Genomic DNA, 12257 nt, shown 5'->3' with positions numbered 1-12257 from the left:
TTTAACCTCAAAAACGTGCAGACTACTGATGAAGCTGCCTCTGCCAATGAAGAGGCAGCAAGAACCTACCCTGAACAATTAAAGAAAATTATAGAAGAAAAGGGCTATCTTCCGGAACAAGTTTTTAATGCTGACGAGACTGGGCTCTTCTGGAAAAAAATGCCCAACCGCACTTACATTTCAAAATCAGAAAGACAAGCCCCTGGCTTCAAACCAGCTAAAGACCACGTGACTGTGTTGTTTTGTGGCAATGCGGCTGGGGATTTAATAAAGCCAGGCTTGCTCTACAAGGCTGCAAATCCTCGTGCCCTAAAAGGCAAGAACAAAAATCTCCTGCCTGTGTTCTGGCAATCAAATAAAAAGGCTTGGGTGATGGCAGCATTATTTCTAGATTGGTTCCACAAGTGTTTCATTCTGGAGGTCAAGCGTTACCTCGAAGAGAAAGGACTTGACTTTAAAGTGTTGCTGGCCACCCTGCGGCACGCTGGTTTGCACAAAACGACGTTGAAGTCGTCTTTCTCCCCCCCAATACCACCTCCATCCTCCAACCTCTCAACCAAGGCGTGATTCGCTGTTTCAAGGCCACGTACATGAGGTTTACGTTCTCACGGATATGTAGTGCTATGGATGCTGATCCCAATCTTAATGTGATGGAGTGTTGGAAGTCTTTCAACATTGCCGATTGCATCACTTATATTAAACAGGCAATGGATGCAATCAAGCCTGAAAAATCAATGCATGTTGGCGAAACCTATGGAAAGAATGTGTGAATGATTTTAAGGGTTTCCCGGCCATTGACAAAGAAATGAAACGCATTGTTCAGGTGGCCAGGCAAGTGGGTGTTGATGGCTTCGTCGACATCCTTGAGGAAGAAATAGAAGAATGAATCGAGAGCCATAGAGAAACATTGACTAACGAAGAGTTAGAGGAACTGATAAAATCGTATACAGAAGATGAAGATGATGACGACGAACAGGAAGAGCCAGCAAGTTGGAATCTTCATAAATTTGCTGAAGTGTTCCAAGCAGCAAAACACTTGAATGACTTAATTTCTGAATACGATCCCTCTATGGAACGAAGCCTCAAAATCACACGTAGTATTACGGATGATTTGAGACCGTATCAAAAAATGTTTGAGCAGCTCAAGAGACAACAGTGACAGCTGCCGATCACCATGTTTTTCAAGGAAAAACAACCAACAGCAGATGAGCCTACGCAATCAACTTCTCGAGCTGAACCAGAGCCAACCACTTTGTCTACGACTCACTCTCTTTCACCCAAGCTCTCCGTCACCTCTGTCTCCTGGATCGACATCAAGCCCTGACAACCCCCTGTAATTAAAAATACAGTACTGTAAAATTATAGTTTGCATATGTACTCTTTATTATATACTATACATTACTGTATACATTATACATTTATACATATTACTGTACAGGGTTATATATACAAAACCATGTACAATATACTGTACTTTATGGGCAATTTAAGGGATTTTCAAGGGTAATTTTGACTATACGTGATTTTCGCCTTACGCGCTGACTTTAGAACCTAACCCCCGCGTAAGATGCGACTCCACTGTATTATGAATCAGTACACTTGCACGAGATTCAGAGTCTGGATCATGGCACCATGAGCCATGGTCTGCGATGGGGCTCTGAATAAGATGTCATCCAGACAGGGATACAGACTAAATTTTCTCTTTTGAAGGGGCGTATAGATCCTCAGTGACCAAGTGTGGCTCTGGAGTCTTTGAGTGTGTGGAGTGACACATCAGTCTTCTCAGCAAAAATGTATAGCCTTTGAAGGGAAGGTCCTCAACAGCTGTTTGCACCTCTTTCAGGAAGCCTGAAAGATGCAATCACAAGCTCATCGCATCATGACTGCTGTTGAGATGGACCAGGCTGCTGTATCAGCTGCATCAAGCACTATCTGGAATACTGTTTTGGCTACTAGCTGCCCTTCATTGGTAATGGCTCGAAATTGCTCCCGTTGTGATTCCAGGAGATGGTCAATAAAGGTGTTAAGTTTGTTATAGTTCATGTAATTATACTCTGCTGTTAAGGCCTGGTAGTTTGCAATTCTGAATTGCAAAGTAGCAGAAGAGTAGGTCTTTCACCCAAATAAGTCAAGGCACTTTCAATCTGTCATAAAGGGTGGACTTGGAATGATGTTGCCAGCCATGGGAGTTCACTGCATCTATCACGATGAAATTAGGTGGAGGGTGGGGAAAAAGAAATTCCATATCCCTGTTTATTGGCCCGACTGTATGTCGGTGTGGCTGATGCTGGCGTTCACCATATAAGCTTAGCTGGGTCCAACAGCACCTCATTGATGGGGAGGGTTATCCTGGAGGAGGAGGATGTATATAAAATATCCACTAGCTTATGGTGAGTGTCTTTTACTTCCTTGAGAGGTACTTGTATGGTATCTACCACCCTCTTAGTCAGGTCTTGGAAGAGTTTAAAATCATCTGCCAGAGATGGTGGAGGGGGCATTACTGCCTCATCTGGAGAGGAGGAAGAGATTTTAGTTGTGACGGGATCCCTGGGACTGTGGGACTGCTGTGCCCCCTTAACTCTCCAGCCTGGGCTGTCTCTCACAATGCTTTGCTAGTGATAAGCAGCAAACCTCTCCAGGCACCATTATCACTCAGCACAACTGCATGTGGAGCTCCACACACAGGTAGATTGTATGCATTCTCCCAGAGCCATTCATGAATCACACAGAGAAAGGCATCAACCAAATCCCCCCAGCTCCCAGCCTTTCATCTCAGGAATATACTGTTTTGCACTGCTCAAGACAAGCAGTGCAAGTTTATTAATTGGCTCACCACTTCATCAATGGAAAGTGGATATATACCAGCCTTTGTAAACCTGAGCAGATTTACCAAATGCTTCAGGCAATCTCACTGGTAAAGATAAACAGTAAAACAAGTTTACTGACTACAAAACATAGATTTTAAGTGATTATAAGTGATAGGCAAAAAGTCAGTGGTTACCAAAATAAAATAAAACATAAGCACACTGTCTAAACTCTCCACCCTATTAGACGGGGCAACATGTAGATTAAGCAGTTTTTCTTATCCCACTCAATATTGCAGTTTATATTACACAGGTTTCACCCTTGAAACCGGTCCAGTCTCCTCTGTTGGAGTCTTCAGTCTTCTGAGTGTCCTTGTTCCTTGCAGCACAGGTGGAGGGGAGGGGAAAAGGCCAAGCATGGGACCACTGGGTTCTGTTTTATAAACTTAGTCTATGTGCTTGGAGAACACAAGTCCAGGCATGTCTGGTGGGCATTGCTGAATTACCAGGCAAGTTTGAATAATTCCCCTGGTGTGGCCTTGTGCAAGTGATTCATTGCATTGTAGCTCTCTTGCTGGACAATGGCTGGTGATGTCTGTTCAGCACCCACCTGGGCATTGGTTACCTCCCTTGTCATTGTCTCTATAGAGCTAGTATCTGGGCGCTTCCCAAGCCCACAGCATATTTTAGTGACAACCATACAACACAATTCTCATAACTTCATATGCATTAATTATATATTTATTTATTTAGATGGAACAGTGGGTTTAAGCAGATCATAACCTTTCCCATGATTCCTTACAATGCATGCTTTGTATGCAATGTCACAATTATATACAAATTATAAATATAGGAGTTACAGGGTGCTCCCCCAAGGTACAGAATGTCACATTAGTATGTGGTGTAACCTCATCCTCTAGTCTCCTCAGGAGGTTCTGAAGCTCTAGAGACTGTGGCTGTGGGGGAATGCCTTGCTGAGACCATAGTTGGTCATACCATGAGGGTTGAGGTCCAGATTTAGGGTAGGCCTGAGTTGGTAGCAGTAGGAAGCATAGTGAGAGTGATGGGACAGGACATCCTTCTTGTCACTATCCGACTATCCACTGGAAAATGGTGGAGCTGACATGGATACTGGAGGTGCACTGCTCAGTGCCAGTGGTGATTCCTGGGTTCAAGATGTGCCCGGTACCGATTAGAAGAGACTCTGGTACCTCAGATACCATGAGGTCCTTAGAGAATTTAAATTCCAACAGTGCCCAGTGCCGCAATAATTGGTACTGTCAGTGGTTACCGGTATTGAGCTGGCGGTATCTAGCTAGCTGGTGATGTTGGTGGCACTGAGCAGTTCGATGATGGTTGCCTCACAGTCATTGGTACTGAGGGTGTCCGTACTGATGTTGTCTTCTGGGAGGCGGCACCATCTCCAATCCTGTCCCTGACTGGTGTTACCGCTGCTTTGGTGTCTGTGCCCATAGCGTCCTTACGTGTACCAGTGGTATCTGTCGCACTGAACCCACATGATCTGTGGGGTACTGTGCTTAGATGCCTTTGGTGCCATCGGTACCAAAGGGACTGAACATGCCGGGGATCTCCTCTGGCTGATTTGGGGTTCACTATGAGGGCTCGAAGATCTCTTTTTGGAAGTCTTATGTGGGGAGTCCGAGTATTTATTCCTTGGTTTACTGGCATTGGAGTGGAAGGCTGCAGAAAGACTCACGTTGCCTGGGAGACAATGGGAGCATGTCAGTCGCAGACTGAAGAGCTCCCTCCATGAGTAGCAGCTTTAGTTTCAGTTCCTGTTTTTTTTGGGATCTGGTTTTAGATGCTGACAGAAAGTACACTTCTGTGGAATGTGGGCCTCCCCGAGGCAATGGACACAGAGTGAATGCCCGTCCATTACCAGAATGGATTCCTTGCCGGAGAAGCACCACTTAAACCTGGGTTAACTGGACATGCCCCTTACTTGGGGGGGATGGACAATCCCCCGTATGGGGGAAAAAAGGGGGGAAAGCAAAAACTTATTTTTTTTTAAAGGGGGAAGAGAAAAAAAAACCCTTCGAGACTGAAAAGAAAAATACTAAAACTAGTTAAGAACAAATTTCTAAAGAGTCAAGTATCTGTGAATGGATTGCTAATTGCGTCATCTCTGGCCGAGGTGGTTGAGACGGTATTGAAGGTGGTTTGCCCATGCAGCACTAGTCTCGAGGCAGCACACGAGGAGGGAACAACACATGTGTGGGTCAAATGGACACTACTACCATAGATCTCCGATCAGAAACACAGGGACACACGTACACCTCCAGTGGAGCACCCATAAAGACACTACTCAAAGAAGAATTTCTTAATTGCTTTATAGTTATTTTGGCTAATAAAAACCTCATATATTTCTATTAATTCTCTAGTCTGTACTTTAACTAAGGAACACAGATGCATAGAACAATGACAAAAGTACACGAGGTAACTGATTAATTAAATTAGTTAACCAATATATGTTTTATATCCTACCTTTCTCACGGGCATTTGGTTATAATAAGATAAGTCATAGGTTTGTTTTTTTGTTACAGCTATTAAAGGAGAGAGTTTCACATCCTATGGAGTACAAGAGTTAATCAAAATGCATTATAACCTGACTGACCTGCCTTTCCATTAAAATGCTTAGTGGAAGTTTTGCTTCTTTGTACCAGTGACTTTGAAAATTCTGTTTCATGATCTAAGCCAGGGATCGGCAACCTTTGGCACGCGGCCTGCTAGGGTAAGCACCCTGGCGGGTCGGGCCGGTTTGTTTACCTGCCGCTTCTGCAGATTCGGCCGATCGCGGCTCCCACAGGCTGCGGTTCTCCGCTCCAGGCCAATGGGGGCGGCGGGAAGCGGCGGCCAGCACATCCCTCGGTACGCGCTGCTTCCCGTCGCCCCCATTGGTCTGGGACAGCGAACCGCGGCCAGTGGGAGCCACGATCGGCCGAACCTGTGGACGCGGCAGGTAAACAAACTGGCCCAGCCTGCCAGGGTGCTTACCCTGGCGAGCCACGTGCCAAAGCGTCCTTACGTGTACCAGATCCCTGATCTAAGCAGTCATCATTCCAATATGATGATTTAAAATGGGTTGTCACAATCAATCTTTATATTCTATTGTATTTAAATCCCAAAGCATCAAACATAGGAACATAAATGGAAAATATTACTTTCCTTATGAGCAAGTTACTCACCTTGTGCCATAACATAAGTTCTTTGAGATGTGTCCCCCTGTGGGTGCACCACTTTAGATGTTCATGCGCCCCTGTGCTCATAATTGGAGATTTATGGTAGCAGTGCCCAGCTGGGTTGCACATGTGCGGTCCACATCTCACTTCAGGCGGTTATCTGGCGCTGTGCGACCAACGCCCCCTCTGTTCCTTCTCTACTGCAGAGCATTAGTGTGAAAATCTGAAGTAGAGGGGAGGAGGGAGGGTAGTGGAGAACCCACAGGTGAAGAACCTACATCTTGAAGAACCTACATTGCTGCACAAGGTGAGTAACTTGCTCTTCTTCTTCAAGTGATGTCCCTGTGGGTGCTCCACTTTAGGTGACTTCAGAGCAGTGCCCTGTGGTGGAAGTAGTGGGCTTAGGAGTTTAAGTCGTAGCAGATGAAAGTACAGTGAGTCCGAACAGGGCACTGGAGATTGCATGTTGTTCTAATGCGTAATGTTGAGTAAATGTATGGGCTGAGGCCCAGGTTGCAGCCCTACAAATTTCTGTAACAGGAAGATTACTAAGGAATGCCATGGAAGCCGATAAGGCTCTCGTGGAATGTGTGTGAATCCCCTCAGGCGTTTGCCGGTCATGTTGATGGTAGCAGTTTGATGCAATCCAAAATCTATTTAGATAACCTCTGTTTGTATATGGCATTCCCTTTGGATCGTTTGGAGATTGAGACTAACAATTTTGGAGACTTACAAAATTATTTTGTTTGGTCTATGTCAGGGGTTCTCAAACTTCATTGCATCGCGATCCCCTTCTGACAAGAAAAATTACTACACGACCCCAGGAGAAGGGACTGAAGCCTGAGACTTCCCGAGCCTCACTGCCCCGCATGGGGGTCAAAGTGAAAGCCCCACTGCCCAGGGTAGGGGGCCAAAGCAGAAACCCAAGGGCTTCAGCCCCAGGTGGGGGGGCCTGTAACATGAGCCCCACCATGGGGGGGGGGGGGGGGCTCGGACTTCGGCTTCGGCCCCAGCAAGTCTAGGTAGATGGCATGGGTGTTTGTTCTATGGCTATGTAGCAAAATGTTTTGTACTTCATTTGAACATGTTATTTCAGATCTCTTGAGCCATGGAGTAGCCATGCTTTGAGATAGAGTCTTTGAGAATCTGGATGAAGAATGTGACCGGAGTCCTGCGACAGAAGATGCGAGAGCATACATGGTGGGCATACCGATAGCTTGAGAAGGTAAGGGTACCAGGTTTGGTTAGGCCACATGGGGGCTATTAGCATTACCCTGGGGTTGTCCTGTCTGATTTTGTAGATCACCCAAGCTAGGAGAGGGGTGGGCGGGAAACACATATAGGAGAGGAGTGCTCTACTTCACAAGAAAGGCATCGCCTAGAGAGTGGTGACCAAGTCCTGCCCTGGAGCAGAACTGTGGGCATTTGGTGTTTTGTGCCACTGCGAGCAGGTCTATCGTTGGGAATCCCCAATGCTTGAAAATGTTTCGAAGCATGTGGGTGTCCAATTCCTACTTGGGGTCCTGGGAGAAATTCCTGCTTAATGTATTTGCTGTGGTGTTCTGGCAGCCAGTTAGGTATTGTGCTGTAATGTGGATATTGTGTCCGATGCACCACTGCCACTGTCTCATGGCTTTTACACGTAGGGAGTTTGATCATGTTTCCCCTTGTTTGTTTATATAAAACATGCAAGCCACATTGTCTGCGATGATCTGTATGGTCTTGCCTTTTATGATCAGTAAGAAATGGGAGCAAGCGTTGCAAACAGCTCTTAGTTCTAAAAGATTTATTTACAGAAGAGTTTCTGCTGGGGACCAGTGACCCCGGATAAAGTGTTGGCGTAGGTGTGCTCCCCAACCCAGAGGTGAAGCATCTGTTGTGATGGTCATCATTGGGAGAGTTTGCGTGAAAGGCACCCCTTCACAGAGGTTGTCTAGTTGTGTCCAACAGAGAAGGGAGTCTTTTATCTTGTTTGATATTGCAAGGCGCTTGTGGGACGTAAGCTGAGAGGAGTCAGGCTTGTAGGCACCACATATGGAGTCTTGCATGCCTGACAACATACTTCGTGGAGGCCACGTGGCCTCGTAGTTGCAGGAACATCCTGGCGGTGTCTTGTGAACTGATTTGTACTGTGGAAATCAGGTTGGTTAAGGTAAGGAATTGTCATGGAAAAGAGGCTGTTGCCTCAGGAGAATTGAGGTAGGCTCTAATAAATTCTATTTTTTGTACTGGTGTCAGTGTAGATTTTTGTGCATTTATCTGGAGGCCTAACCTCTTAAAGAGTGCAAATGTCTGTTCTGTGGACTCTAGAGCCGCTTGTTTTCTCGGTGCTTTCAGCAGACAATCGTTTAAGTATGGAAATATCATAATTCCTTTTCTGCATAGGTAGGCAGCCACAACGGCAAGGACATTCGAAAAAATGCGAGGAGCAGTGGATAGGCCAAAAGGTAGGACCTTGTATTGCAAATGGTCCTGTCCTATTGCTTATCGGAGAAACCGCCAATGCGAGGGATAGATGATTATATGAAAATATGCATCTTGGAAGTTGCGGGCTGAGAACCAGTCCCCCATTTCTAGCACTGGGATTATGGTGGTTAGTGTGACCATCTTGAAGTATTGTGTTTTGTGACAGGGTCAGGCCAGATGGTTACAGAAGAATGATAGAAGGCAGATATATTAGTCCCAGATTAAGTAGATCCCTTTTCCCTGGGTAAGGTAACAGGGGCAGTTCCAGAACAAGCAGGAACTTGCTGGAACTAGTTAAGGCAGGCAGGCTAATTAGGACACCTGGAGCCAATTAAGAAGCAGCTGCTAGAATCTATTAGGACAGACTGGCTAATCAGGACACCTGGTATAAAAAGGCTCTCACTCCAGTTAGTGAGGTGTGTGCGTAAGGAGCTGGGAGTGAGAGGACGTGCTGCTGGAGGACTGAGGAGTACAAGCATTAACAGAGATCAGGAGGAAGGTCCTGTGGTGAGGATAAAGAAGGTGTTGGGAGGAGGCCATGGGGAAGTAGCCCAGGGAGTTGTAGCTGTCGTGCAGCTGTTCCAGGAGGCACTCTAGACAGCTGCAGTCCACAGGTCCCTGGGCTGGAGCCCGGAGTAGAGGGCGGGACCGGGTTCCCCCCAAACCTCCCAATTGACCTGGACTGTGGGTTCTACCAGAGGGGAAGGTCTCTGGGCTGTTCCCCAACCCACATGGTGAATCTCTGAGGCAAGCAAATCCGCCAATAAGCGCAGGAACCACCAAGATAGAGGAGGAACTTTGTCACAGTTTTTACAAACTCGTTGAGACGTTGGAGATGGAGAATAGGTCTTCATCTTCCTGTTTTTTTCTGCATGAGAAAATAATGCAAGTAGAAGCCCTTCCCTCCGTATTTTGTGGGTAGCAGTTCTACTGCTCCTAGATTTATGAGATGGGCTACCTCCTATCACAGTAGATGTTTGTGAGAGGGGTCCCCTGAAGATGGACGGGGAGGGAGGGTGGGCAGGGGGGATGAAAGTAAATGGGATGGAATATCCTATCTTGATTATCTCCAATACCCATCTGTCTTTTGTGGTGGACTGCCCAACTGGGTAAAATGAGATAAGACGGTCTGAAAATGTCTGAGACGGAAATGAGTTCCAGCATTGAAGGATGTGGCGTACTCGGGCCCTCGACCAATACATCAAACTTGCTGTCTGGAGGATGGTTGGTGGGACGTGGCAGCTTGAAGTGGAGACTGTCGTCTTCTGTTTATGTCCCTGAGGTTTGTACTGCCTGTTCGGTTGTGTATATGGTGTAGATCAGAACCTTTGCGGGTTGTAATATTTGCTGTCTTCTCTTGTTCCTAGGGGTATAAATACCCAGGGCTTTCAGTGTTGTCCTTGACAGTGAGTAGAGACTCATCAGCTTTGGCCACGAAGAGTTTGGGTCCGTCAAACAGAAGATCTTGAACAGTCGATTGTACCTTTCTGGGAATGCCAGAGAGATGCAGCCAAGAAGCTCTCCTCATGACTATTGCAGTAGCCTTAGAGCATGCTGCCGTATCTGCAGAGTCCAAGGCAGCCTGCAATGCTCTTCTGGCAATCAGTTGTCCCTCAGAGGTGAATGATCTGAACTGTTCTTTTTTCTCCTCAGGGAGAAATTCAATAAAATCTGCTAATTTTACATAATTCATATGGTTGTATTTTGCAAGTAGTGCTTCATAGTTGTCCATTCGAAGATGGAGAGTCGCCGAAGAATAAGCCTTATATGGCCAAAGAGGTCAAGCCTCTTCCAGTCTTTGTCATATGATATATTTTGGGGGAATGGCTGTCTGCCCCATTTGTGGACCGCATCAACAACCAAAGAATTTGGTGTGGGGTGGGAAGAGAGGAAATCTATGCCTCTTGATGGCGCATAGTATTTTCTGTCAGACCTCTGACAAGTTGGTGGAATCATTGCAAGGGTCTGCCAAATCAACCTAACCGGTTCCATGATGGCATCATTCATGGGTAGGGCGATTTCAGATGAAGTCAATGTCTGTAGTATGTTGAGAAGCTTGTGTTGTGCTTCTTGGACTTCTTCTAGGGAGATGTCCAAGGAACTTGCAACCCTCCTATAGAGGTCTTGAAATTGTTTAAAGTTGTCCCCAACGTTGGGAGGAGGGGCATGATGGTGTCAACAGGAGAAGATGAAGAGAAGTGGATGGTAGGTTCAACTTCCTGGTCAGAGGGTTCTTTCTATTCTGCAGGGGACTGAGACAGTCCCAGTACCAACGGCGATGGTGATTCATGTGTGCTCTCCCTGGGTGGGCTGGGAGGTTTGCAGTGGTAACAGGGATGTGTCATCCATGGGGTCCAATACAGCCACTGTGGCGGAGGTGACAAGGGTGTTATCCATTGATACCTGTACCATTGGGGTTCTTTGGCCTCAGTATGATAACCTCTGTGTGACGGGGCATGCCCAGCCAGATCGTGAACGGGAGAAGAGTGGCGAGAGGAATAAATCTCCCTGTTATCATTATCATCCTCGTTGCTCGAAAGAGGGGGAGCTGAGCAAGGTGGAGTGGAAAGATGACTCGGAATTGATCAAGCCGAGGTGATGTCGGTGCCAAAGATAGGCAATTCAGGCATTGAGAAGACTGCCAAAACCTTTTGTAGCAAGAATTGACTCAGTATCGCCAGTGCCACTGAGGTCGTAGAAGACGGTGCTGCTGATTGTGAGGTCGATGTTGGTACAGGAGTGTGCGTAGGTTGCAGTGTATCGCCGGTAGGTGGCAGCCTGGATTGCAGTTGCAGGGAGCTGCTGGGTGCTTGGTGTCTGGTCAGCTCCGGCAGTGCCAAGGCATGGGGTTTCGTTTTCCCCTTACTGCCTGTGTCAGAGCTGGCTCGTTTAGAGTCCTTAGCTCTCATGGTACCCATGTTACCGGAGGGTGCTGCTACCTCAGTTGTAGAGACTGACGGTGTGGTCAGTATCGACTGAGAATGCCGGTATGGAGAACACCTTTTCTTGGCCGTTTCCCAAGTCGGTGAAGCCGCAGGATGCTTTTTAGCCACCTTTACGGTTGGATGGTCTGCTGTCTAAGCCTTAGAAGAGGAGCCTCTATCAGAGGCTGCCATAGGTGACTTCTATCCCGAGGGGGTTCTTGCTTCTGGCTCAGACACCAGCCTAAGGGACTTCTCCATTAAGAGTAATTTCAGTTATAAGTCCCTGGCTTTCCTGGTCCTGGCTTTTAACTTATGACAGTGTGGACACTTTTGAGGAATGCGTGTCTCACCTAGGCAGCGGACACACTGAGAGTCTCTGTCCGACACTGGTACTGATATCCTACGGGCGAGGCAGCGTTTGAAGCCCAGGGAATCAGGCATGCACCTGTGGAGAGAATTTCGTCCCCCCACGGTTCAATAAAAACCTATTTCTAATCAAGAAAAAAAAAACAGATTTTTTTTTTTTTTTAAGAATAGACGGGGACATACAAACGAAAAGGGCTGACTATTAATAAAACTAGAACTAACTGGAGTTATTCTTTGCTAAGTAAGCTCTGAGGCGCAGCTAAATGTTCCAACTCGTAGCCAAAGGCAGTAGAGAATGAACTGGGGGAGGGGAAGGGGGGTTGGTCGCACAGCGCCAGATAACCACCTGAAGCGGCGCGAGACGGGACTGCACACATGCAACCCAACCGGGCACTGCTACCATACATCTCTGATTACAAGTGCAGGGGCGCACAAACACCTAAAGTGGAGCACCCACAGGGATATTACTTGAAGAAGAATCTACAGTTTATTTTGAA

General features: G+C 46.8%; 1 protein-coding gene across 1 annotated transcript in view; it reads right to left on the bottom strand.

The window, feature by feature from the left end:
- UGGT2 (UDP-glucose glycoprotein glucosyltransferase 2) overlaps positions 1-12257 on the bottom strand; it is a 267640-nt gene that overhangs the window by 53670 nt on the left and 201713 nt on the right. The window lies entirely within an intron of this gene.

This window comes from Emys orbicularis, chromosome 1, assembly GCF_028017835.1.
Source record: "Emys orbicularis isolate rEmyOrb1 chromosome 1, rEmyOrb1.hap1, whole genome shotgun sequence".
NCBI classification, from domain to species: Eukaryota; Metazoa; Chordata; order Testudines; family Emydidae; genus Emys; species Emys orbicularis.
The sequence above is the reverse complement of the archived record's forward strand: the minus strand, read 5'-3'. Positions and strand labels throughout refer to the sequence as shown.